Here is a 27,495-nt window from a genome sequence, read left to right as displayed (position 1 = left end):
GGTGGGGTGGGGGTAGGGGGGTTGCAGGAAAGAGAGAATACATTAAAGATGACAAGCCAGACCAAGAATTCTCCCGGCAGCAACTGAAGGTTTGGGTTGGCAAGATCTTTAGAAAACAACGCGCTCTCTTTCTCTCTCTCTCTCTCTCTCTCTCTCTCTCTCTCTCTCTCTCTCTCTCTCTCTCTCTCTCTCTCTCTCTCCTCTCTCTCTCTCTCTCTCTCTCTCTCTCTCTCTCTCTCTCTCTCTCTCTCTCTCTCTCTCTCTCCCCTCTCTCTCTCCCTCCCTCCCTTCCTCTCTCTCTCTCTCTCCCCCCCCCCCTCTCTCAGCAATAGAGAGAGGAAAGTAAATATAAGGAGGAGGTGGCTCGAATCAGAAGCTGTCTGCGAACCGACGGACTGACCGAAGACTGAAATAGATCGAGATTAAACAAGCGCCTGTTGCTTCCTCCTTCCCACCGCCCTGCCTTTCAGATGCAAAGATACTGCGCTGTTTATAGGGGCGACTTGGCTCTCCAGAGCTGGCGACCACAGGTAAGTGAATAAGATTTCATTCACCTCTCCGTGCCGTGTGATGCTGAACGGAGAGTGTGGCTGAGAGCCGCAGACTCGGCTCTCTCTCGGATCCCGGGCTGGGCTGATGCACTCTCAGGCGGACACGGTTGCTGTCTCCGATCGCCCTGTTGTGCATCACTGGAAAGTAGGTTGAAGGGAAAGTCTTGGAATTGGGGAGGCGGTGGAGGAAACACTTTGCCAAGCGAGGCTTGTACTTCCCCATTCTTCTCACTCCCCACAACACGTAAGGTTGGTTTCCTCAATAATGTAGAGCAGTTTTTAAAAGGGTCCTGTTGTATTTTTACTAAAAATGCTACCTCTCTCATTTAAGATTGTTTCGCAGACCCAAAACTGATGTTAATCACAAACGACCCGTGAACGCGACCTCTCGTGGACAGCAGCTCCGGGGGAAATCGATGCAATTTTTTTCGCAAATCTTTTGTGTTGAGAATACTTATAACAGTAACAATACCTGTAGTTATACTGCGTTTTCTAGATATTTTCCCCACCCTGGGGAATTCACTGCCTAATGGAGGGAGAACGCCTCTTCATATTTAAAACAAATCCAGCACTATCACTTGATATGCAGTAGCTTGCAAGGCTGTGAAACTAGGGAATAAGAGTGAATTAGGACGGATGTTTTTCGCCCAGCACGGAAACAATGGGCCGAATGGCCGTCTTCGGCGCTGTAAAATTTTATGCTTCTAACGTTAGGCTGTAACGCGTCAGTGTTTCTCATAATGGAATACTTATCATTGGAAGTAACAAGGCAGCAAGTCTGAAACTGCAAGATCTCACAGTGATGAAGCTGAGAGGCCTCTGTTTAGTTTGTTGTGGAATCATTATCCATTTAATCTCACCCCCAACTAACCTCCCCAAACCCTGTACTATTTCTCCACCCGGTATTAAATTCCGTTTGTCTCTTATTACAACTAGCCCAGCAACAAGTAGTTTACCCATTAAAACCTCGTGTGTAAAATCTTTAGCGGTATTCATGCAGCATTAACCATTCTTGATGTTTGTAGTGGGGACCTGCCACAAGGAAAGCATCAGCCACAACCCTATCAGGAATAGTAAAATACTGTAGACTGTTGTATACCAGATCTGCTGAGGAAGGCAGTAGATACTAAACTGCAACACACGGGACACTTGCAATGTTACATGACCATAGAATTTGGTTGGTAGGTTAAAGCCTTACTGTAAATTGCTCTAAGAGGGGAGTCATAAGACCATAAGACATAGGAGAAGAACTAAGCTACCTGATCATTGAGTCTGCTCCGCCATCCCATCATGGCTGATTTACTTTATTTCTCAACCCCATTCTTCTGCCTTCTCCCCGTAACCGTTGATGCCCTGACTAATCAAGAACCCATCAACCTCCACTTTAAATATTCCCAATGTACTGGTCTGTGGCAATGAATTCTACAGATTCACCACCTGTAATTCACCTGTAAAGTAATTCCTCCTCGTCTCTGCTCCTTCCATTTTGAGCCTGTACTCTCTGGTCCTAGATTCCCCCTTTATAAGAAACACTCTCACCACATCCACTCCATCTAGAGCTTTCAATATTTAATCAGTGTCAATGAGATTGCCCCTCATTCTTCTAAACTCCAGTGAATACAGGCCCAGAGCCATCAAACACTTCAGATTGTTTTACTATCTGGAGGATGGCCTTTCTGGCTCAGAAAGGGGTGGGGGAGGGGTGTTGGGGAGAAGAGCAGAGCAGTGGTGATAGGTGATTCCATAATTAAGGAACAGAAAGCAGATTCTGTGGATGTGAAAGAGACACCGTATGGTACGTTGCCTCCCAGGTGCCAGGGTCAGGGATGTCTCGGATCGAGTCCACAGCGTTCTAAAGGGGGCAGGTGAACAGCCAGAAATCGCAGTACGTATTGGTATCGATGACATAGGTAGGGAAAGGGAGGAGTTCCTGAAGAGAGTATATAGCAAAACGCTGCAAAACAGGACCTCCAGGGTAGTAATTGCTGCCTGTGCTTCGTGTCAGTGAGGGTAAGAATGGGATGATTTGGCAGATGAGTGTGTGGCTGAGGAACTGGTGCAGAGGGCATGGATTCAGATTTCTGTATCAGCGGGATTTCAACTGGGCAAGGTATGACCTGTATGAAAAGGATAGGTTAGATCTGAACTTGAGGGGGACCAATATCCTTGTGGGCAGGTTTGCTAAAGCTGTTGAGGAAGGCTTAAACTAATTTGGTAGTGGGATGTGAACTGGAGTGATAGGGCTGAGGATGGTGCAGTTGGTGTACAAAGCATATGAAGTGTAGTGAGACTGTGAGGAAGGACTGGCAAAATTGCAGTCAGTGGGATGAGTTGCATTGTAACAACCTCAGGATTCTGAAAGACATAGCCGAAGAGATTGTGGAGGGTTTAGTAATGATCTTTCAGCAAGAATCACCAGATTCTGGAATGGTTCTGGAGGATTGGAAAATTGCAAATGTCCCTCCACTCTTCAAGAAGGGAGAGAGGCAGAAGAAAGGAAATTATAGACCAGTTAGCCTGACTTCAGTGGTTGGAAAGATGTTGGAATTTGCTATTAAGTGCAAGGTTTCAAAGTACTTGGAGGCACAGGAATAAAGGCTTGGACTATTTTCTAAGTGGGGAGAAAATTCAAAAATCAGAGATGCAAAGGGACTTGGGTTAACATGAGGAGCACTTGATAGTTCTGGGCCTGCACTCACTGGAGTTTAGAATAATGAGGGGGGGATCTCATTGAAACCCACTGAATTCTGAAAGGCCTCTATACAGTAGACGTGGAGAGGGTGTTTCCTATAGCGGCAGAGTCTAGGACCAGAGGGCACAGCCTCAGAATTGAAGGACGTCCATTTAGAACAGAGATGAGGAACATTTTCTTCAGCCATAGGGTGGTGAATCTGTGACGTTCATTGCCACATTGCAGGCCAAATAATTTTGTGTATTTAAGGTGGAGGTTGATAGGTTCTTGATTAATCGGAGTATTAAAGGTTACAAGGAGAAGGCAGGCGAATGGGGTTGAGAGGGATCATAAATCAGCCATGATGGAATAGTGTAGTGGACTCGATGGACTGAATGGGTTAATTATGTTCCTATGCCTTATCATCTTATGGTCTCAATATTCAATAGGGGGGTTTCTATGAAGTACCCCTTAATTCTTCTAAATTCCAGTGAATACAGGCTCACAGCCATCAAACACTTGTCAGGAAGAAGATGAAAGAATATGGGGGAAAATATGATGTGGAGAAGTAAGTGCAACAAAGGGAATAATGAGGATGGTCTGAGAGCTGGCAAGAACTAAATGGGTCAAATGGCCTCATTCTAAGTTGTAAGAAGTTCTAAATAAATACAAGGAGTGTTTTATGATCTTGTTGGAGGAGGATTGTTGTGTAGGATATGTAGGGTGGTGGGAGTGTTTCTGTTCTTCATACATTTTAACGATCCACTGATGGAGATAAACCCTCAGCTTAGCTGTGGAAAGGAAAATGTGGAGGCGATGGCACAAAGTTGTGCGGCTATTATGGTCTCACGGTTTAACAATAAAGGAGGATATCATACTAAACAAAACAGATACTTACTGCAAAATTAGATGAGCACAAACTTAAAGAGATTATATTATGCCTCAGTGAATGATTTGTTACATAACATAATCCAACATCCCTTTTCAAAGACTGTTCATAATTTTGTTCTATTCATTCCTCTCAGTTTAATGTCCACTACTGGAGTTATTTAGAACACGTGAAGATTCAGATGATTCTCAGTTCCTTTGAGTAGGTGTGGAGAGGGTGTAGAAAACAATAGGTTTGAAAGGAAATGTAAGTAAGGAAAATGGTGCTTCACCTTACCTATGACACAGCAGAGTTGGGAAACCCCAGCTACTTCTACATAGGACACATCGTTTTCTAAACTAAGAGGTTAAAAAAAGGTGATTTTTCCCTCTGTGGGCCTATGAATAGGGAGTTCTGGTTTTAGAAGGCGCTGAAGGGCCAGTAATATAGCTCTAAATCGGGGGGCTTGGAGAGGATCTTGTAAATGGTGACATGCTGCGTTTCTCTCTCTATGTGGGAAAGCTTGGGAAGAATAGATGAGTTATCACACTAGGTTCTGCAGATAGATAGTAAATAGACCTACATTTATAACAAGAAGACACAGGCTGCTTCAATGTCTGGTATGGAGGGGGTGGGGCTATTGCACAGGACCGAAAGAAGCTGCAGAGGGTTGTAAATTTAGTCGGCTCCATCTTGGGCATTAGCCTACGAAGTACCTAGGACGTCTTCAAGGAGCGGTGTCTCAGAAAGGCAGCGTCCATTATTGAGGACCCGCAGCACCCAGGGCATGCCCTTTTCTCACTGTTACCATCAGGTAGGAGGTACAGAAGCCTGAGGCACACAATCAGTGACTCAGGAATAGCTTCTTCCCCTCTGCCATTGGATTCCTAAATGGACATTGAACCCATGAACACCACCTCACTTTTTAAATATATATTATTTCTGTTTTTGCACTTTTTTATTGATTCAATATACATATACTGGAATCGATTTATTTATGTATTTATTATTTTTTCTTCTATATTATGTATTGCATTACACTGCAGCTGCTAAGTTAACAAATTTCACAATGATTCTGTTTCTGAGAAATTTAGCTTCCTTGAGTTATATCTCTCAGGGGAATCCATGAATCTGATTCTGATTCTAATCAGGAAGACCCGTGAGTAACCTTGGAAAGATCTCCCATCCACTAAATGTGTTGAGAATAATGATAAAGGTTCACCTTGGAATAGTGGTGATTGGTCTTTCAGTGGGAGAACCAAGGATCTAATTTGAATCTCTAAATCGACAATCAGCACAGAAACTGTTCTTGCCCTCTCCATGAGATCGGGATGTTTGTTTGGCCTTCTCATTCAACAAAACAAAACGTTCCTGAAGCTGAATCTGAAATAAGCGCAAAGGTAGCCAGGTTGGATTTCCTTTCTGTACCATATGTGCTGGGAAATGCCAGAGTAGAATTTTCAGCCAAAAATAACTCGGCACCCTCTGGGATGTGGTGAAACAGGCCAGCAGGGTAATTGTGCTTATTGGGTTTTGAGCATGCAAACATATTACTGAGACAGAAAAGGAGTGCTGTTGAAAAACATTTAGCGACAGTGATAAATGCAGGGCTTAATACCAAAGCTTTCAGTCAGCATTCAAAACCTAGTGCTTAAATGTACTTTGATGCATGTAATGGAGTAGTTTTATAAAGGACTTTATATAAAAAGAAAACTTCTTTATTGTGGGAGAAGAGAGTAAAGGTATAGAGAAGGCACACAAAGGGTGATGTGTTTTTAGAATGAACTGCCAGAAATAATAGTTGGGATTAGACGATAAAAGAGATTAGCTTTATTTGTCACATATTCATTGAAACATACAGTGTAATGTGCTGTTTGTGTCAACAACCGACACAGTCTGGGATGTGTGGTCAGCAGCCCGCAAATGTCGCAATGCTTCCGGTGCCAAAATAACATGGCCACAACTTACTAACCCAAACCCGTACGTCTTTGGAATGTGGGAGGAAACCCACCCGGTCACGGGGAGAATGTACAAACTCCTTACAGGACAGCCAGTGCTGTAAAGCGATTGCACTAGCCACTATATTGCCGTGCTGCTCTTAAGGCCAGCACGGCAACGATGGGCACATCAGCAATATTTAAAAACCATCTAGACGAATACATGGATAGGAGAGATTTAGAGAGCTATGGGCCAGATATGGGCAGATTGAACTAGCTTGCTGGTTAATGCAGTCAGCTTAGACAAGCTGAGGGACCAGTTTCCGTGCTCTATAACGTTATACAGACAACAGAATTACTTAATCTTAATGGGGTGCCACACGAGCTCGATCAGTGGTCATTGAATCCAGACCAACCAGATTCATACAACTGGGTGTGGGTCTTTTCAGAAACTGAAACAAAATTGATAAACTGATGAACCTGTGAAGAGAGTGAATGGAGGTAAAAGTGTAGGATAATCATTTTTTGGAAATAGGTGTGGAATTATATGAAATGCAAAACAAGTATAACAATCTGAAGCATAATGTGATGTGAGCCATATGATCTACCAGTAGCCCATTTTAACCTTTGATGAAGAGTTTCTTATCTTCCACTTTGTCTTGATCAATGGTGGTAGAGAAGATCAGGGATCAAGAAGAAAATTGGGTTGGTTAACACGAGTTACAAGAGATTCTGAGATGCTAGAAATCACGAGCAACCCAGCAGGTAAGGAAAATGAACAGTTGATATTTTAGGCTGAGACCCTTCATCAGGACATTTCATTTATCCTGATGAAGGGCCTTGGCCTGAAATGCCGACTACTCATTTCCATCCATAGGTGCTGCCTGATCTGCTGAGTTCTCCAACATATTGGGTGGATAGCCACTAATCTACCAAAAGCAGAAATCAATTTGATCTTGATTGGAAGCAAATGAGTGTCAAGTTTGTAATTCTGCTGTGTCATCCATGGATTCCTTGGATGAAGGTACTGTTGTGGCTGATTAGAAAGAGAAGTACATGAGTCACATGATTGGAATATGAGCACTCAGAGTTCCATACTGTTGACTGGCCTTTTGAACAAAGTACTCTTAATTTGTGATACATGGCTCACCAGCTGAAAGCATAGAGGGAAATGTTTTGCACTTTCTCAGCAGCAAATTACTTTTGTGAAATATACTGTTCACGTGCACCCATTAACTGCCAGACAGCCAAGGGATCTACCAAGTCACTTGAGCTTTGCCGGGTCACTGTTGGGCGGGAAATGATTCATGGCTTCCATGTGAGTCCTAAGAATTGTGTATTTGTAAAGATAGAGCGCGCCCATTGGGGTGAAATCAAAAACATTTAGATTTTATTGCTATTTGTTTTCTGTACTTTAACACGGAAATAGGTGGGTCCTTTTTAGTCAAGTCAGGGAGTTTGAGTCCCTGTGGGAGTTGGTGCCATACTGAGCGGTCTGATTTCATGTTATTCTGACAAGAGCTTGTGCATTGCATGGAAAATGAGTCCTCCTTCTCTCCTCCACCCTCCCTGATAAAACATAGATTACATTATACTCTCTTTTCTTTTGGCGATTGTAAACATAATCTCATAGTACATGGAGCAGAGAAGATTATAGCATCTAACCCTTCCCTCCCACATAGCCCTCCATTTTTCTATTATGCATGTGCTTTTACATAGAAACATAGAAAATAGGTGCAGGAGTAGGCCCTTCGGCCCTTCGAGCCTGCACCGCCATTTAGTATGATCATGGCTGATCATCCAACTCAGAACCCTGTACCTGCTTTCTCTCCATACCCCCTGATCCCTTTAGCCACAAGGGCCATATCTAACTTCCTCTTAAATATAGCCAATGAACCGGGCTTAACTGTTTCCTGTGGCAGAGAATTCCACAGATTCACCACTCTCTGTGTGAAGAAGTTTTTCCTCATCTCGGTCCTAAAAGGCTTCCCCTTTATCCTTAAACTGTGACCCCTCGTTCTGGACTTCCCCAACATCGGAAACAATCTTCCTGAATCTAGCCTGTCCAATCCCTTTAGAATTTTATACGTTTCAATAAGATCCCCCCTCAATCTTCTAAATTCCAGTGAGTATAAGCCTAGTCGATCCAGTCTTTCTTCATATGAAAGTCCTGTTTCTTAAATGCCCCTAATATATCTGCCTCTACCACCATCCCTAGCAGGACGTTTGATGCACCATCAATAACTCACTCTGAGACGTAAAGGCGAGATATCGGCTTTTATTGACTGGAAGAAGGAACAAGCAGTGAGTGACCACCATACTACATCCTGGAGACTGAGAGGCCGGGCTCAGGCCTCAATCGCATTTATACAGGGGTCTGTGGGAGGAGCCACAGGAGAAGTCAGCAGGGGGCGTGTCCAGACAGGTATATGTAGTTCACCACAACGTTCCACGCACCCACCAGTCTCTGCATAAAGCACTTATCTCTGACATTCCCCTTATTACCTTAAAATTGTGTTCCCTTGTATTAGCCGTTTCAGCCCTGGGGAAGAAGTCCACTCAACCTATGCCTCTTATCCTTTTGAACACCTCTTTCAAGTCACCTCTCATCCTCTTTCACTCCAAAGAGAAAATCCCTAGCTCACTCAACCTACCTTCATAAGGCATGCCCGCTAGTCTAGGCAGCATCCTGGTAAATCTCCTCTGCACCCTCTTGAAAACTTCCATGTCCTTCCCATAATGAGGTGATCAAAACGGAATACAATCCCGAATTATTTAAGTTTAAAATTAAATAAGAACTTTAATTACACTTTATGCAGACTGAATGGTCCAAACACTAATGTTTGTGGTTCATGCAAATCTCCTTCCAATCCTTTTCTTCTAACTCTGTTTACATTTCCATCTACATCTTTGCCCCCCCCATTGTGATGTTCTATTTTCCCCTTAAAATGTTCTGCACAATTTTCTGCAACCACTCTCTGTTCTACATCCTTACTGATCATGAGATAAAAGGGTTTTTATTGAATTATTAAACACAAGTGATTCTGCAGATGCTGGAAATCCAGAACAACTCACACAAAATGCTGGAGGACCTCAGCAGGTTAGGTGGCAACTACGGAGAGGAATAAACAGTCAATATTTCGGCTAAGATGCTTCACCAGGAATGTAAAGAAAGGGGACAGAAGCCAGAATTAATAGTTAGGGATAGGAAGGGAAGGACTACAAAAGTGGGCAGGTGATAGATGAGAGCAGGTGAGGGGGAAGGTGGGTGGGTGGGGGAGGGAGGATGAAGAAGCTGGGAGGTGATAGGTGGATGAGGTAAAGGCTGAGCAAGGAGGAATCTGAAAGGAGAGGACAGTAGAATATGGGAGAAGAGTAAGACAGGAGGGACATCAGAGGGAGGTGATGGGCAGGTGAGGAGAAGAGAAGGGGTAAGAGGGGACCCAGAATGGGGAATGGATAAAGGAAGAAGGGGGAGGGGGAGATATTATCAGAATTTGGAGTAATTGATGTTCATGCCATCAGGCAGGAGGCTACCCTGATGAACTATAAGGTTCCCTTCCTTTACAGACCTGATGAAGAATCTCGGCCCAAAACATAGACCGTTTATTCTTTTCCATAGATGCCTGACCTACTGAGTTCCTCAAGCATTTTGTGTGTGTTGCTGAATTCTTTATCAGCTTTATATTCTAATTATGACTCCCAATTCTATCCCTTTCTAAAGACATAATAGGCGTAGTGGCATCTGTACCGGACTTCAAGGCGAATGGCTCTGGGTTCGAATCCAGTCGGCTCTTTGCATGCTTTCCATCTGTGCTGGGTTGAGCATTAAGCTTGCAACTCAGCCTTGTAAAAAAAACAGACAAACGCTAAGGAAATGAGAAAGATTGCTGTCCGATCTGCCACAAGGCGCGGAGAGGAACAACTGAAGACATAAGCATGTTGTTATGTCCATCCTATAAAAGTTCTTGACTATCTCCTTTGTTATCTTCAATCTTTAGAAAAAAGACATTATTCTGACAATTCTAAATACATGAGAAAATCTGCAGATGCTGGAAATCCAGAGCAACACACAGAGAATGCTGGAGGAACTCAGCAGATCGGGCAGCATCTGTGGAGGGGAATAAAAAGCCGATGTTCCTCTTAACCCAAATATCTAGCATCATCTTAGTTCCAATGCTTTGTGTTTTCCACACAGTTTGAATGAAAACCACTGATTTATAGTTTTTCATGGAAAGCAGAATTGCAGGATGTAATCATGAAATATTTTTAGCGATGTTACCGTGAAATTAAAAAAAATCTCCAGCATCATCAGCCACTGTAAATTCAGGATCCCTATTAGAGATAGAAAATGTGAAGTCCTAACATTGTAGTTACAAACAAATTCTCAAAAGAAACTAGATGGAATAGTCAGCATTGCAAATGCACCATAGAGGCTGCAGGAAAATCATTATATAATGGATATTGAATGTCAGTGTAGATTGGTTTGCCTGTCAGTATAGATTTATTGCTGTGTTGTGTCGATTCTTTCCAAGATACGCTGCCACAAGTTTGAAGCCTGTGTAGTGAGACACTGGAAGACTAATACAATTAAACCATGCATTATCCTATTTTTACCCTTTATCTCTTTCTTCATTTACCTATCCCTTTCTCATTTATTATGTATTCAGCTCTGCATTTTTTCTGTCTGTTTTTCTCTCTTTCTTTCCATCTTATATTTGCTGGCATGAAGGAGATCATGATAATGTCTTGCATTATAAATGATTTCAAATAAACAGACCCAGAAGTATCTGTTATTAAAACAGATACCTTGTTGAGGTCAAATGGCTGAAAAGATAATAATCCAGAGATTTGTTAATATTAATGGTTGAAAAAATCTGATTAAAAATATCTTTGTTGCTGAGACTATCATAAATTCGATGAGATGGGTTCATGCAGATAAAATTTCCGCCTGTTTGGTGCTTCGAGCTGCATAGATTAGAAAATTATAAGTTGAATTCTCTGTCCTGTGTTTAACTGATAAACCTTAGCTTTGGCAGCAGTTATCAGAGTCCATGAACCATGAAGAATATTTACCAGGCTTTCTATACAATTGCTAGGTCGAAAATGTAAATCTGTGGCCATTATGTGAGGATTGAACTGGCATAGCTATTGTGCCTATTGTGACTGAAAATTAAAGACCATAAAACATAGGAGCAGAATTAGGCCATTTGGCCCATCTATCTTGCTCTGCCATTCCATCATGGCTGATTTATTATCCCTCTTAACCCCATTCTCCTGCCTTCTCCCTGTAGCCTTTGACACCCTTTATTCATCAAGAACCTATCAAACTCCACTTTAAATGTTGCCAATGACTTGGCCTCCACAGCTGTGTGTGCCAATGATTTCCACAGATTCACCACTCCTTGGCTAAAAAATTCCTCCTCATCTCTGTTCTAACAGGGCTTTCTTGTTCAATCCTTAGTCTCATGCTGGAAATATGATCTATAAGCGGATGCACTGGAAGTCTTCAGGGATCTGCTGAACCAGAGTTTATGGCCACAGCTTTGGAGAGGAAGTGGGAGTCTGGTGTAACTATGGACCTATATCCATGGGATGACATTTCCTTGGCTAATGGGAGAACTGCTTGAAGCTTCCAAATGAAATATTAGAATCTGAAGTGAGCTGGGGTCTTGTTACAGGAGGGAAGCTGAGCTTATATTAGTAAAATGAAAGCCTTATAAATTATTAACAATCATTTTTGATGTCTGGTGTGTTACTCATAAAACAGAAAACGCTTTTTGTCAGAGTGGAATCAATATGCAAAAGTGAACATGGAAGGAGCAGGAAGAAAACAGTGCCTCACTTAAAAATCTGGATATATCTGCAAACAATGTATTGAAATCAATGTATTTTTAACCCTTTGGGTGAGTTGGGCTAAATGACATGTGTTCCAATGTTGGGGTCTGACATGCTGTGACCTAACGATGCAAGTCTGGGTTGTGTAATATCTCAGGCTATTTAAAACTATGCACTTGGATATGCAAATGAGGAGGATGCGGAGCCGGCTTGATTGGCCAAATGGCCTAGTTCTGTTTCTATGACTTATGTCTGTGATTAAAATCTGAGGAGCCTTCTGGGAAACTTGGACTGTGCCAAACTCAGCAGGCCTGGTGTCTATTCCACTGAAATTTCTTCTAGGTTTCAGCATGATTTAATTAATTGCTGTAATGTCAAAAAAACACACTTAGTTATATGTAATTAAAAATTGCCATGACACTGAAGCAAAGGAGGCTACGGTGTTGAGGGGTGACCCTATAGATGTGCATTAGCTTATGAAAAGCATAAATAGGATAGATAGTCAAAATACTTTTCCCTTGCTAGGGATATCAAGAACACGAGGGCATAGGTTTATGGTGAGAGGAGGGAGTTTTAAGAGGAGATTAAAAGGATATTTTTTTTAACACAAGTAGTGGCTGATATCTGAAGCATGCTGGCAGAAGAGATGGAATCAGGTAAAATTACTCCATTTAAGAGGCATTTAGACAGATACTAAAAGAAAGGCAAGGATTAGAAGGTCTTCATATGGCTGAAAGGGATTAGTGTAGATGGGCAAAAAGTTTGGCAAGGACATAGTGGGGTGTAGGGCCCATTTCTATGCTGTATGATCACATGACAATGGTTGGCTCATAGACGAATGAAGCAAAAACAAAAATGATGGAACAATAGATAAAGATTACCTTTATTTGTCACCTGTCCATTGAAACATACAGTGAAATGCATTGCTTGTATCAAATCAAATCAGCGATGATTGTGCTGGCAGCCTACAAGTGTTGCCATGCTTCCCGTGCCAACATAGCATGCCCAGAACTCATCAATACCAACCATACATCCTTGGAATGTGGGAGGAAACTGGAACACCCGGAGAAAGCCCACATGGGCACAGGGAGAAGGTACAAATTCATCACAGACAGTGGCGGGAATTGAACCCTGATTTGTGATTGCTGGCACTGTAATAGTGTTATGCTAACCACTGTGCCACCCCTCAGTTAGTCACACAACATGTGTGGAAATTTAAACCAAATGTTGTTTTGGGTGAGGGTTCTTTTTCCCCAGGTGCTGCTTAACTGAGTGAGTTCTTCCAGAAGTTTCTGATTTTGTTTCAAATCTCAGCATCTGCAGTTTTTTTTTTGTTTCCAGAGAGGACTGCCGTGAGCTCCAGAGCATTTTATTGGCTGCACTCACACCTTGATCTTCTTTAATTTAACTCAGAGCTAAACTTGTATCAAAAGAACCAAAAGTAAAGATGAGACATAAATTAGCGGAGTTCCCATGCAGCCCCAGTTCTCTGTGATCTCCCACATGGGTGAAAAGGAACATTGCATGGGGAATGATATAATTTTGTTGTGCACAGTTCAATTGCTCTGGGATTTGCCTGGCCAAATTTCTGGAATGATGCAAAATGATGTGGAGTGGTCATTCTACTCTGGGTAAGGTCAATTTTCAATCAACAACAACAAAAAAAAAACCCACATCATCAAGTGTTTACTATATGTAGCAATTGTTTCATGAGCTTACAATTCCAGGACAAGAGAAATGTGTTTCAGGAATGGAAATATAGACACATGAATGAAAGAAGACTGGAGGGCTCTATGGGAGAGAAGGGTTAGATTGATCTTACGTTAGGCTGAAATGTGCACACAACATCATCGTGGGCTGAAGGGCCTGTACTGTGCTGCGCTGTTCTACGTTCTTCGAAAATCTGATGGTGATGGGGGCATGTTGCAGGGGCTGTTAAGCTGGTATAGAAAGTGTGGTTTACCACAAACTAAGATGAACTTATAACAATGACATGATTCATTGTAACAGATAGAACTGACTACTTGATGGAAATTATACAGCGATGAATGTAACCCTTTTCAGAAGAGCATAAGGCAACAAAAATCTAACAAAGACAACCTAAAACAAAAGAAGAAATGAATTTGCTGTAATTATAGATTTGTAGGCTTGGTCGAGGACAGAGATTAATAGGTTAATAGAGGTTAAATTACTCAGGACGACTAAATTTAGAAATTTAGTTTAGGATTGTGGATAATGTGAATCATGTTCTGACAGAGTTTCATTAATGCAGTTGTGAAAAACAGGTGACTGGGGAAATTACCGGAGAGCAGTTTGTGAAGTGACTGAAAGAGGAAAGGCAGTGTACATCACTTGGTGCCAGTGTTCTGTCAGATTGTACCAGCTCTGTGAGACTTCATTAATCCCCCTCCACTGCAGCTTCTCGCAACAGAGAAGCATTTCCTCATTTATTTCTTCAATCTCCTTTTTAATGTGACTAGTTAATCTGCTGCCTGTGAATTCCAGACTTGTTCTGATGAAGGGTCCTCAACCTCTCTCACCACAGCTCTGAAATGATCACTAAACTGTTCCCACAACCTATGGACTCACTTTCAAGGACTCTACAACTCACGTTATCAGTACTATTTTTTGTACTTATTTATGTTTATTATTATTATTTTCTTTTTGTATTTGCAGTTTGTCCTTATTTGCACTTGGGTTGCTTGTCAGTCTTTGTGTGTAGTTTTCCATTGATTGGTTGTATTTCTCTGTCTACTGTGAATGCCTGCAAGAAAATGAATCTCTGGGAACTATTTGGTGTACTATTTGATAATAAATTTACTTTGAACTTTGAACCTAAAACATTTACCATGTTAGGCATGCTACACAGGCTGCTTGACCTACTTAGTGTTTCCTGTATTTCTGTTTTTATTTCAAAATTTTAGCATTTTAATTTCTACAGTTTTCATATTACAGACCACATCAACTCATAGTATGAAAGGAGAAATTATTTATGTCACCCCTCTTCCACTTGCTAATCATTTTGTACCCATGATCTCTGGTTAACCTGTTCTGCCATTGAAAACAGTTCCTCATTTATTATGCTATCAAGATCATTCATGACTCAGATATCATCGAGGCTTAGTTAATCTTCCCTGCTCATAGGAACTAAATCACTTATCACCTCAGGTCTGTTTAGGACAACCATGGTGGCTCTGTGACCTTCTCATTTGTGCAAACAATGCAGTCCAATGAATGTACTGAATAGGTGGACATAGCAGCAATGTGACAATCAGAATCAGGTTTATTATCACTGACATATGCCGTGAAACTTCTTATCTTGTGGTAGTAGTACAGTGTAATACAAAATAAAAAATATGATAAGTTACAATAAGAAATATAAAAATTCTTCACGGTTAGTGCAAAAAAAAAGAGAAAAATAGTGAGGTAGTGTTCATGGGCTTATGAATCAGAATAGAATCAAATTTATTATCACTGACCTATGTCATGAAATTTATTGTTTTGCAGAAGCAGAACAGTGTAATGTGTAAAGAAATGCTATAAGTTACAATAAGAAGTATTACAAAATAAATAAGCAGTGCAAATAGAGAGCAAAATCGTGAGGCTTTGTTCGTGGGTTCATGGACAGTTCAGAATTCTGATGTTGGAGGGAATGGAGCTGTTCCTGAAACAATAGATGTGTGTCTTCAAGCTCCTCCCTGTTGCTAGTAAGGGGAAGAGCGCATGTCCTGGGTGGTGGCGGTTCTTAACGATGGATTCTGCCTTCTTGAGGCATCGCCTTTTGAAGATGTCCTTGATGGTTGAGAGGCTACTACTCATGATGGTTACAACTGAGTTTACAACCCTCTGCAACTTTTTCAGTCCTGTGCATTGACACTCCATACAAGATGGTGATAAAACTAGTTGGAGTGCCTTGGTACATCTATAGAAGTATGCTAGAGTCTGTGAAGATATACCACTTTGTTGATGGTCCCACTAGGAAAAACTTTGGTGGCATTCAGGCCAGGCCGAAGTATTGGGGGACAGTGTGGGGAATGTGGTCTTGACTGAACAATGGGGGAAGTGAGATTGATGTGTTAGTTTAGGGGTGTGGAACATGGGAGAGGGGATCAAGTATGATACAAGGTAGGTATGAAATTTGCGTCAGTGGGGTCCTGGTCCAGTGCTGGAGAGTAAGGATCTAGTTGCATATTTCTATGAACAGGGGAAGCATGAGTCAGCCAGATAATGGTCTCTATACTCTTATTTGACCGAATAACCTTTCTATCACCAGAAGAGTCTACTCCCACCTATGTGACCTCATCAACCCCTGCCTCAGCTCAACAGTTATTGAGACTCCCAGCCATGATCAAACATCAACTTTATTTGCCATATACATTTACATTTATTAGGAATTTGTTGTGGTGTGTTGGCATGATATGCAACAAAAAACAATTCAACAAACATTCAACAAATAAAGAATTAAGTAAAATATAAAGGTAGAGTTTAAAGTATGGATATGCACTAAACCATGTATAAATACATAAATACCAGCATGCATAAACAGCATTACAATAAGCGGTAACACACACAAAATGCTGGAGGGACTCAACAGGCCAGGCAGCATCTATGGAAGAAAAGTATAGTTGACTTTTCGGACTGAGACCCTTCGGTAGGAAGCCTTGGCCCAAAATGTCGACTGTACTTTTTTGTTGTTTGCATTTCCAGCATCTGCAGATTTTCTCTTGTTTGTAAAAAGTGGTTTAAGATGTTTGCAGTGACTGAGGTAATAGATAGATCGGGGCATGGGGACTGACTAGAATAGCTGATCAGATTAACTGCCTGGGGGAAGAAACTTATAAGATGGCATGAAGTTTTTGTTTTAATAGTCCTATAGTGCTTTCCAGAAAGGAGCTTTTGGAAAAGGCAGTTTTCAGGGTGGGAAGTGTCCGCAATTATTTTTTTTCCTTCTCACTTCTTTGTCCTGGACACATGCAGGTCCTAAGGTGATGGTAGACTGCAGCCAATGACCTTTTCAGCTGACTGGACAACTCATTGTAGCTTTCATATATTGTGAGAGGATACTGAACCAGACCGGACAGTAATGGCTGATGTGAGCATGCCGAAGTAGAAATGCATCAGTATCTTCTGGGGAAGATGGAATTTTATAAACTGCTGCAAGGCATACATCCTCTGCTGAGCCTTTTTGTTAATGAAGGAGATATGGTTCTCCCACATGAGGTCCTGCAAAATAATAACGCCCAGGAACCTAAATGTTGAAAGATGTTAACTGTAAAATTGTTAACGATGAGTGGGTGGAGAGGAGACACATTTCTCCTGAAGTCTGTAGTTTTGCAGGAAACTTTGTTACCTGTAGTTTCTGTGAGTTCAGAGCTTTCTGTTCTCTTTCATAATACCAAAGTCTTCATTTTATTATATAAAAGTTGGGGGAATTTAATGCCATATCTAAATTCCCGATTTGTTCCCTTAGCTGTAGGGAAGAAAATGGGGAGGAAATATTTCAAGGATAGGCAGTGAGTGGAAATGCAGAGGAAAATGACACAGGAAATTTACCAAAGGATACAAGAATAGTGTCAAAATAACTGTTTTGTGTTGGACAATGAACCCATGAACACTATCTCACTATTTTTGGTTTGCTCCCTTTACCCACTACTTATTTATTTTTTATACTGTTGGAAATAATTTGTAAGAAATATATTGTATATTTCCCATTATAATTTATAGTATATTTTACATGTTGTACTGATGCAAAATAACAAATTTCACGACATAGTGATAACAAGTGTGATTCTGATTTTGAAAGGTTAAACAGACTCTTTGTCATGAATTAAAGATGATAAACATTAACTTTATTTGTCACGTGTACATCGAAACATACAGTGAAACGTGTCACTTGTGTCATTGTGATGCGCTGGGGGGGCAGCCTGCAAGTGTGGCCACGCATCCAGCGCCAACACAGCACGTCCAAAACGCACAAACCCTAACCTGTATGTCTTTGGAATGTGGGAGGAAACCACACTGTCGCAGTAAGAACATACAAACTTCTTTCAGACAGGTTGAGGCTAAATTTCATCCCTTACTTCAAGCCTGCTGAGCGCTCGTATCTGCTGATATAGCCCTCACATACAGAAAGAAAACAGTATTTGCCAAAGATCAAAATAGTGACAAACATCCTAAACCCTGTTGACTTGGAGCAGGACAGCTATCAACTATATACCTTTAGCTATTTATTACTACAAGAATTATAGATGTTACTGCATTCAGAAAAACATGTCCTGCTGTTGCTGATTCCCTGTACCTTCTGTTGCCTGGAACACCACATCTCATTTGCAAGTCTCGTATAATTTTATTTGCTGAGTCCACATTTGGGCAACTTTCAGTGTGTTCTTATAGATTGGGTTCACCTCTGACAACAACCGCCTCAGAATTCACTCCTTGCTGATCCTATGCAATGACCTGTCCTCTAACATCCACCATCGTGTCTTGTGATAACTTTCTTAATTCAGCTAAAAACTCAGCCACTGTTTTTGTTGGTTTTCTTAAATATGAATCAAACTTAAACATTTGCCCAATCTCGCTGGGCTTTGGGTTGAAGAAATTCTTCAACAAGTTTCTTAAATTTTTCTGACAAGGTTTCTCTGGGCTCAGCAGGTTTCTCATTAAACTATGTGGATGGGCTTTCACACAATTTAGGATAGGCTCTCGTTCTTTTATTTCATCAACAATGTCTTTTGCAACAGGGGTAGGCAACAGTACTTTCACAAAATTCCTCTGGGTTTAAGAGTTAAATGCTGTCTATTGTAACCATTTTATTTTCATAGAACATAGAACAGCAGCACAGTAGAGGCCCTTCGGCCCATAACGTTATGCTGACCTATTAACCTACTCTCAAATCCTTCCCTTCCACATAGCCCTCCATTTTTCTTTCATCTATGTTCCTTTCTAAGAGGCTCTTAAATATCTCTATTGTAACTGCCTCTACCATTATCCCCGGCAGTGCACTCCACACACCATCACTCTCTATGTAAAGAAAGAGCATCTCTCCTATACCTTCCTTCAATCTCCTTAAAATTATGAGTATTCGCCATTTCTGTCCTGGGAAAGGGTCTCTGTCCACTCTATCCAATGCCTCTTATCATCTTGTGCACTTCTATCAAGTCATCTCCCATCTTCTTTAGCTCAATGAGAAAAGCACGAGCTCACCTTCACCTAAAGTGTGTTTAGAATATGTGAGTTCCTTATTTATAGAACCAACAAGTTATTTTGTAGTCGCTAAGGCAATTAGTAAGGATAGAGCTATCACCAAAACATCCTTTATGGAGGATATCAACATTCAATCAATAACAGTGGATGTATAACAACATATCAAAATTCATATCACAGAGCTTAAAAGTACACTCCTATTCATTAATTGAAGCAAATGGCACAGATTAATCTAAAGATTAACTAGATAAACACACAAGGGTGAAACGAATAGAAAGTTCATTTAGTTAATAGGAGGAATGAAGCTTGCTGGGAACGGCCAATTTCTTTGTTATACAGTAAGTACTTGGCAATTTGATGTAAATTATATTATTACAAAATAATTAATTAGTGTTCCTATTAAACATTCCTCCAACCTGGTTCATTATGATGAAAAATAATTACAGTAATGGGAAAAAAAGAAAGAATAAAAAGATGTTTAAATAGACACACAAATGTGAAGAAAATCAATGGACATCAACATTGTGTAGGCAGAAGAGATTCGTTTAGTTGGCTATTTGATTACTAATTTAATTGGTTCAGCACAACATTTTAGGCCTAAGGGCCTGTTCTGTGCTGTACTGTTCGACGTTCTATGTTATACAACAAAACATATGATTCTGCTAACCATTACACATTTTAAAAAAACATGTGGGAGAAAATCCTTCTCCCTTTCAGAAAGTATCGAGACAGAGGTCACAGAAAGCTAGCATGGAAAGTCGAGGGTTTTGATCATCAGTTTGTGAAGGTAAGCACAGGCATGTTGATCTGCTGCAAGAAGATGAATACACATGCTCCGGGGAGGTATGGCAGTGCAGATAATGCCCATTATATTCAACAAACAAACAGAAGACAGGAGGATTAATCAGAATATTTAATGGAGATTCCAAAGCATAGTGAGCATTACTGGAGGGTAATTTGTGATTCTTGTCGCCAACCAAGATTCTTCATGCTGCGACCTTATTCTGAAAGCTGGTCACTGCCTTATTAATAAGCTATCTCTCCCTTGCAGTTTACAGCTCTATTTCCCTTGGAGAATTAATTCTCACACAAGAAGTCTGCACTCAGAACAGAATTGTACCAGACATTATGTTCTTTTGTCTACCTACATAAAAATGTAATTAAAAGAAGAGGCAGTCCATATGGCCCCTGGAGTCTGAGCCACAATTTACTAAAATCACAGTCACTTCGATCCCTTAAATAAATGTTCAGTTGTGTCGTAATGTCCAAAAATCTATCAACTTCACCCTTGAATATATTCAATGATTCTGCCTTCACAGCACTCTGGGTAGAATTGTAAGGACTCGGGATATTCCAGGAGAAGAAGTTTTACGTCATTTCATTCCCAAGTGGTTGAGTCGTGATGTTGAGGTCATGCCCTCTAGATTCTCCAGATAAAGGAAGCAAGCTCCCATCATTCCCTGTGTCAACCCAACAGCCATATATTAGGTCATCAACTCATTCTTCACTCCAGTGGGTAAGGCCTAAACTCTTCAATCTCTCTTCAGAGGGTGAATTTTATTCAGATTGTAATACATGCTGGAGTCAATTGATAAAACTTCATCAGCTTATTAGCTTTTTATTGAGAGCAACTGAGGAGCAAACAAATATGATTGTGAATAATAAACACAATCACAAATGAGATTGAGGTCCAAAAAAAGAGATTCTGTTACCTTGGTCATGACTTGAAATGAAGCTTTTTAAATGTTTGTACAGAAATTCCTCGTCTGCTATCCAATTAATTGTACTTACCAAAGACAAATAGTAAAGTACAGGATTTAGACGGTGCAAGATGGTATTTCGGCATTTGGAATGCAATTTATTGACTGAGGATATGGATGAATGATTATCTTCCAGAATAGTTTTGATTAGTTATTAAACAGTAATAGACAAATACAACTTGGAGGATTTTATACAACCTGGACCATTTACAATGCTGTGTTTAATTTCTCCTTTGCTGCTCATTGTAGAGCTTGATACTGGTGGCTAGGGGTATCAATTATCCTTTGGTGCCATTACTAAAACATAACACCTCTGTGGCTGCACCAGGGATAATATCCCAAACAGTGTGCTTTTGACTTGGAGTAATAAACTGATCAGAGGAAGCTTAGCCTAGAAATGTGATTTTGTCCCAGAACTGACTTTTATGCTGATTGCCCCGCTGGAGTTTTCTATAAGTGAGTCAGTTCATTTTTGTAGATATTCATTTGGCCAGTTGTGGCTTGTGTTGGTCATGCCATCGACCACACATCCAGAACCTGGAGGCGTATTGCTTAAAGAACAAGGAAAACTCCAGCTAATCTTTGCTGGTTTATGGCTGTTTGCTGACCTTCATCATAAGCTGGAAAGCTAACTACTCAGCTCTTTCATTAAAAACACTGAAGTATAAAAGGACTGAAATAAACATCAGAAATTGGTGGAAGGAAATGCAGAGCTTCAGAAAATACAAGGACCGGCCTCCTAGTGGTGGTAACAACATCAGCAACATAATCACATTTTTCAATGACAAAGCTTTTGCTTTTGAAGATATTTCCTTTGCCAATTAGACAGTCTGGCAGGCTAACAATAGCTTTAGCTGAGTATTGTGCTTCTGCTTGCAAATCATATTACTATACCTGTAAGGTACTGTTAGCAGAAATAGTAATATGATTGGCAGGAAGGATCCAGCCCCATTCTTCCACCTGCTTCCAATTCAGGATTGATCTGGATATGATGTAGCCGGCTGCTTTAATCTGAATTTAGTTTCACTTTAATTCAACGCAGCCAGTGCAGGACACTTCTTGTTCACAGCTTTGGTGATCTAGTCAAATCCTGACCTCTCCGTTGTTGGTGAGGAGTTTGCCTGTTCTCCGTGTGACCATGCGGATTTCTTCTAGATACTCCCAGAGCCAAAAGACATGAGGGATGGTGGGTTAGTTAGCTCTTGGAATGGTGAATGGTAGAATCTGTGTGGGGGGATGGGGGATTTGATTGCAGTTTTAGAGGATAAAATGGATTAGTGTAAGTGGGTGCTTGGTGGTCAGCACTAATTTGGCGCAATGAAGGGCCTGTTTCTTATGTTAAAGAAGGTTTATTTTTCACTTTTGCGTCATTGTCCACTTCCTTCCTCATCTTGGCCTCTCTGAAATGGAAGTGTTCATCCATGGTCTAATTTTATTGACATCAATTTCTCTACTTATTTGCCAACTTGCTTGAGCTGCACTCAGCTATTCAAATCCTATCCCACTTAAGATGTATTGTCACCTCCTTTTTGACTGGATTGGCTTCCTTCCATCGCCGAATCAGTTTCAACTTCCCAATAGTTATGAACAAATCATTTCAGTGTGTCAGAGAGGTTTCCCTATGCTCCCATTCCTGCACTTTTGAGGGCTCACCAGTGGCAGGAACTAATGACTCCTTTTCTGACCTCAGGCATCTCAAAACACTTTAGAGCAGGTTTAGTACTTGAAGACCAGCCAATGCTGTGATACAGAAAACATTTTTGTATTCTTGCATCAGTTCCTTTATTCTGTCCTTAATGCTACAACATCCAAAACCTTTGGAACTGCCTTATGTTTCCCTGCTTCATTTTCCCCACTTCATGAACCTCCTTAAGTATTACCTCTTTAACCATATCTTTTATAGTTCCAATCTCACATCTGTTTCATTCTTAATCTAAATTATCATGAATCTTGAGTGTTTTTTTCTCAATTAAATGAACTCATTACCAAAATGATTCCAGGGAAGAAGGTTATAAAGATATACCAGAGAAGTTAGTTTTGTTCTCTGCAGAAGAGGGGAGAATACAAAGGGGTCTGATGGATCTTGAAGGGTATAAGCAGAGTAAATAGGGATGGTACAAATCAGTGGCAGCATCAAGAACTGAGGAACACAGTAAAGACAATTGACAAATGAATTGAAAGTGACATGGGCATGAGGTAAAGGTGTTTTATACTGCAAGTGTTTGAGGATGGAAGTGAAACTGATTCAGTTGTAGCATTCAGGACGATGTTGTCCAAGTAGGTAAATTGAAAGAATTGGGTAGAAAGTGAGACAAGCTGGATTGTTCATTGTGAGCTGCTAGAGACTCACTGGGGTAAACATCCTCTTTCGGTGTTCTTAACCATCCTGGTGTCAAAAATGAGCAGCCAGACAATACTACACTCAGCGGCCAATTTATTGGGTATCTCCTGTACCTGACAAAGTGGCCACTGTGTGTATGTTCATGGTCTTCTGCTGCGGTAGCCCATCCTCTTCAAGGTTTGAAGTGTTGTGCATTCAGAGATGCTCTTCTACACACCACTGTTGTAACGTGTGGTTATTTGAGTTACTGTCACCTTCCTGCCAGCTTGAACCAGTCTGGCCATTCTCCTCTGACCTCTCTCATTAACAAGACGTTTTCACCCACAGAACTGCCACTTACTGGATGGTTTTTGGTTTTTAAACTCCAGAGACTGTTGTGCATGAAAATCCCAGGAGATCAGCAGTTTCTGAGATACTCAGACCACCCTGCCTAACCCCAACAATCATTCCATGGAAAAGTCACTTAGATCACTTTTCTCCCCCATTCTGATGTTTGGTCTGAACAGCAACTGAACCTCTTGACCATGTCTGCATGCTTTTATGCATTGAGTTGCTGCCACATGATTGGCTGATTAGATATTTGCATTAATGAGCAGGGGTACCTAATAAAGTGGCCACTGGGTGTATATTTCAGCAGCAGTTACAAAATTGCATTGCACTATTTAACTTGTGTAAGAGGTTATTAGAGTTTACTGTGTCTGCTTAATCCTAGATTTAGAAGCACACAGTGGATTCACTTTTCCATTCTCTGCACCAGCTCTGCTTCTTACTTGGCAAGTATCACGTTATAAATATTTGTGTATTGTTAGCTAAGGCTAGCTGAAAACATCACTAAGACTAACTCGGTGAGAGGGCTGGGGCTGACTCTTATTTTCTTCAGCAAATGCTGAGTAAAATGATTTCACTGGCTCCTTTTATGACCTCAGGCATCTCAAAGCACTCTAAGCAGGTTTATTACTTGAAGTCCAACCAATGCTATGATTCAGAGAACATAGGAACTAATTTGCGAATGATAATAGTACAGAAATTGGGAAGAACTGTCCTGCTCTCCTTCAAGTAATGTTGTGAGATCTTTGATTCCCTACATTAGGGGACAAAAGAGGTACATTGATAGATTTAACAATGTGGCACACCTTTAGTACTGCACTGGAGTGTCAAGGACTAGATTTTTGTGGAGGTCATGACTCATGGTGAGACTAGTACATAATAACTTACAGTTGAAATCAGTGGAGGAGGAACTGTACTGTAACAGATTCAAATTCATTTATTTATCACGTGTACATCAAAACATACAGTGAAATGCGTCATTTGCATTAACAACCAGCACAACTTAACAATGTGTTGGGGGCAGCCCACAAGTGTTGCTACACATTCCTGTGCCAACATAGCATGCCCACAATGCTCATCACCACACAGAACTCAACAAGCAACAAAACAACAGCAAAACAAGACACTTTCCTCCCATCAATCCACCCCCGGTCCTTTTGATGGGTAGTGACAATTGTGACGGAGGAAGTACAATAACTGCTTCACACCTAGAAAACATTCACAAACAACACCATGATAATTACCAAATTATCTAAAGCGGGGGTTCCCAACTTTTTTTATGCTATGGAAGCATGGCAAAGAATATAAAACATTCTGCTTCCTCTGGCACCTCCACATGACCTTTTTGGCATTACTGTAATAAATTTGGGGATGCTGACATTGTTGTTAAGGCCAGTCCCAAGAGAAGATGTTGGGGGAAGTTATTCTGGTGAACATATTTGCATAGTGCCGTTGAAGATTTAGACCCAATAATGATGAACAAACACATAATTCCAAGTCAAGTTGATGTCCAGTTTAAAGAGGAACCCGCAGGTGGTGGTGTTCCAAGGCACCTCTTGCCCTTGTTGTTCTTGGTTCCAAAGGTCACAGGTCTGGGAGATGCTGTTGGAACTGGGAAATTGGCTTGGAAGCGATTAGAAATGCTGTAGTTTGCGCTGGAGGCTCTGGTTACCGGATGAGATTAGAAGTACATTTGAACTTCTGCCTGGAATTTGAAAAGGTGATTTCAGTCACACTGAGCAAAGCATAGACTTTGTTCAGAGTATTAGTGGCTATATCCATGGGGAGCCAATGTGATGATAGCATCGGATTGGAACAGCTGTTCTTCCTTCAGCACCACCATTTCAAAACTATGTGTCTGTCACGCTCCCTTCTGTATTTTCACCTGGTATTGGTTTCATGTCAATTTGGATTCTCATTAAATTTGATCCTTTCCTAAATTTAATCCAGTGTATCATGATATCCAACAAAATGGATTTTCATTTACCAACCAGTATTACCCTCAGGTCTACAGGGAACTGAAGATAAATCTCCCAGTCTCTGATGTGAGCAAGCCAAAAGTAAAATTATAAAAGAAACAAAATAATTATTGGGGATGGAAGCTGATCTCAGTTAAGACCGTGCACAATGTCAGTTCAGCACCTCCATGCTTGTGAACTGAATACGCATTAAGTCACTGTACATGCTCTCCGGAATCCATTGGTGTTCAATGTAATTTTGGTTGCTACTCATTTAACATGCTTCTGCACAGGAGTTGACCACAAGTGCCAAAGGACTTGAAAGGTGAAGAAAATTTTAAAAAGTTATGTGAGACCTGTTTCTGTGCAAGTTAAAGAAGTGCTTACTTTCCTCCTCATTGTTGCCATGGGTCAGACACTGTGAGCCACTTGACAGTAGATCCCTCTACAATTTTAACTTGACCTTTACACTGACCTTTACATCTACATGGAATACTGCTGCAAGAAAGCAGTATCCGTTATCAAGAACCCTCACCATCCATGCTCTCTTCTCGCTGCTTCCATCGGGAAGGAGGTAAAGAAGATTTAAGTCCCATATCACCAGGATCAGAAACAGTTATTACCCTTCAACCATCAGGCTCCTGAGCCAGTGTGAACATCTTCACTCACCTTGACACTGAACTGATTCCACAACCTGGGGACCCACTTTCAATGATTCTACAACTCATGTTCTTAGTATTATCTATTTAATTATTTGCTATTATTACTTGTTTCTTTTTGTATTTGCACAGTCTTCTGTCTTTGTGTATAGTTTTCATTGATTCTATTGTACTTCTTTGTTCTACTGCGAACACCTGCAAGAAAATGAATAACAGGGCAGTATTTGGTGACATATATGCACTTGAAAATAAACCTACCTTGTGATTTGTTTTGCTTTTTATTTTTTGCCTCACTCCTGTTTCCACCCCCTTATTGGTGATATCCCCTGAAAATGCCTGGATGGACTATGACCACGATATGCCTATCCAGTGGCTTATCACAGTGAACACAAACCTCTAGACCACTACTTGAATGAAACTGCAATTTGGCCCTCCTCCCCATCCAAGCATCACTTCACCGAGACCCAGAAGGAAAAAACTGAGCACCTCCACTAGTGGAAGAAAGCTTCCTGTTTGCACAAACCATTCAAAGTTAATTTGATTAATGATGCATTAAGGATGCATTGCTTGCAGCTGAGCCCAAAACAAACTGCAGCATCGAAGACAAGCACAAAATGGTGTACCTGAATCAGAATCAAGTTTAATATCACTGGCATATGTTCTGAAATTTGTTGTTTTGTGGCAGAAGTACCAAGCAATACATAACAATAAAGCTATAAATCACAATAAGAAACATATAAATAACTATATATGTATTTATATTTATATAAATATAAATAAATTAAATAAGTTGTGCAAAAAGAGAGGGAAAAATAACAATATAAAAATAAAAAAATACTGAGGAAGTGTTCATGGGTTCAATGTCCATTCAGAACTCTGATGGCAGAGGGGAAGAAGTTGTTCCTGAAACATTGAGTGTGTGCTTTCAAGCTCCTGTACCTCCTCCTTGACGGCAATAATGAGAAAAGGAGATGGGGGTCCTTAACGACAGGTGCTGCCTTATTCAAGCATTGCCTTTTGAAGGTGTCCTCGATGCTGGGGAGGCTAGTGCTCACGATGGAGCCGGCTGAGTTTACAACTTTCTGCAGCTTTTTCTGATCCCGTGCAGTGGCCGCTCCGTACCAGACAGTGATGCAACCAGTTAGAATGCTCTCTACGCCCTCCAAGGTACATCTGTAGAAATTTGTGAGTATCTTTGGTGACATTCGAATACTCCTCAAACTCCTAATGATATATAGCCACTGTTGTGCCTTCTTTGTAATTGTGTCAATATGTTGGGCCCAGGATAGATCCTCAGAGGTGTTGACACCCAGGAACTTTGAAACTGCTCACCCTTTCCACTTCTGATCCCTCGATGAGGACTGGTGTGTGTTCCCTCGACT

The 27,495-nt window shown here is 40.9% G+C and overlaps 1 protein-coding gene across 3 annotated transcripts in view; it reads left to right on the top strand.

Annotated features, from left to right (window-relative positions):
• The first annotated feature begins 284 nt into the window (after positions 1-284).
• Positions 285-27,495, top strand: part of lrrc3ca (leucine rich repeat containing 3Ca) — a 58,873-nt gene continuing 31,662 nt past the window's right edge. Inside the window, exons 1-3 of one of the 3 annotated variants that reach the window (XM_059956415.1) lie at positions 285-530; positions 20,388-20,584; positions 23,882-23,942. The gene's annotated coding sequence lies outside the window, so the exon portion shown is untranslated. The remainder of the gene's footprint in view (positions 531-20,387; positions 20,585-23,881; positions 23,943-27,495) is intronic. The other 2 variants (XM_059956414.1, XM_059956413.1) reach the window with 2 other exon arrangements.

Source organism: Hypanus sabinus, chromosome X1 (assembly GCF_030144855.1).
Source record: "Hypanus sabinus isolate sHypSab1 chromosome X1, sHypSab1.hap1, whole genome shotgun sequence".
Lineage (NCBI taxonomy): Eukaryota > Metazoa > Chordata > Chondrichthyes > Myliobatiformes > Dasyatidae > Hypanus > Hypanus sabinus.
This window is presented reverse-complemented; position numbering and strand designations above follow the sequence as displayed.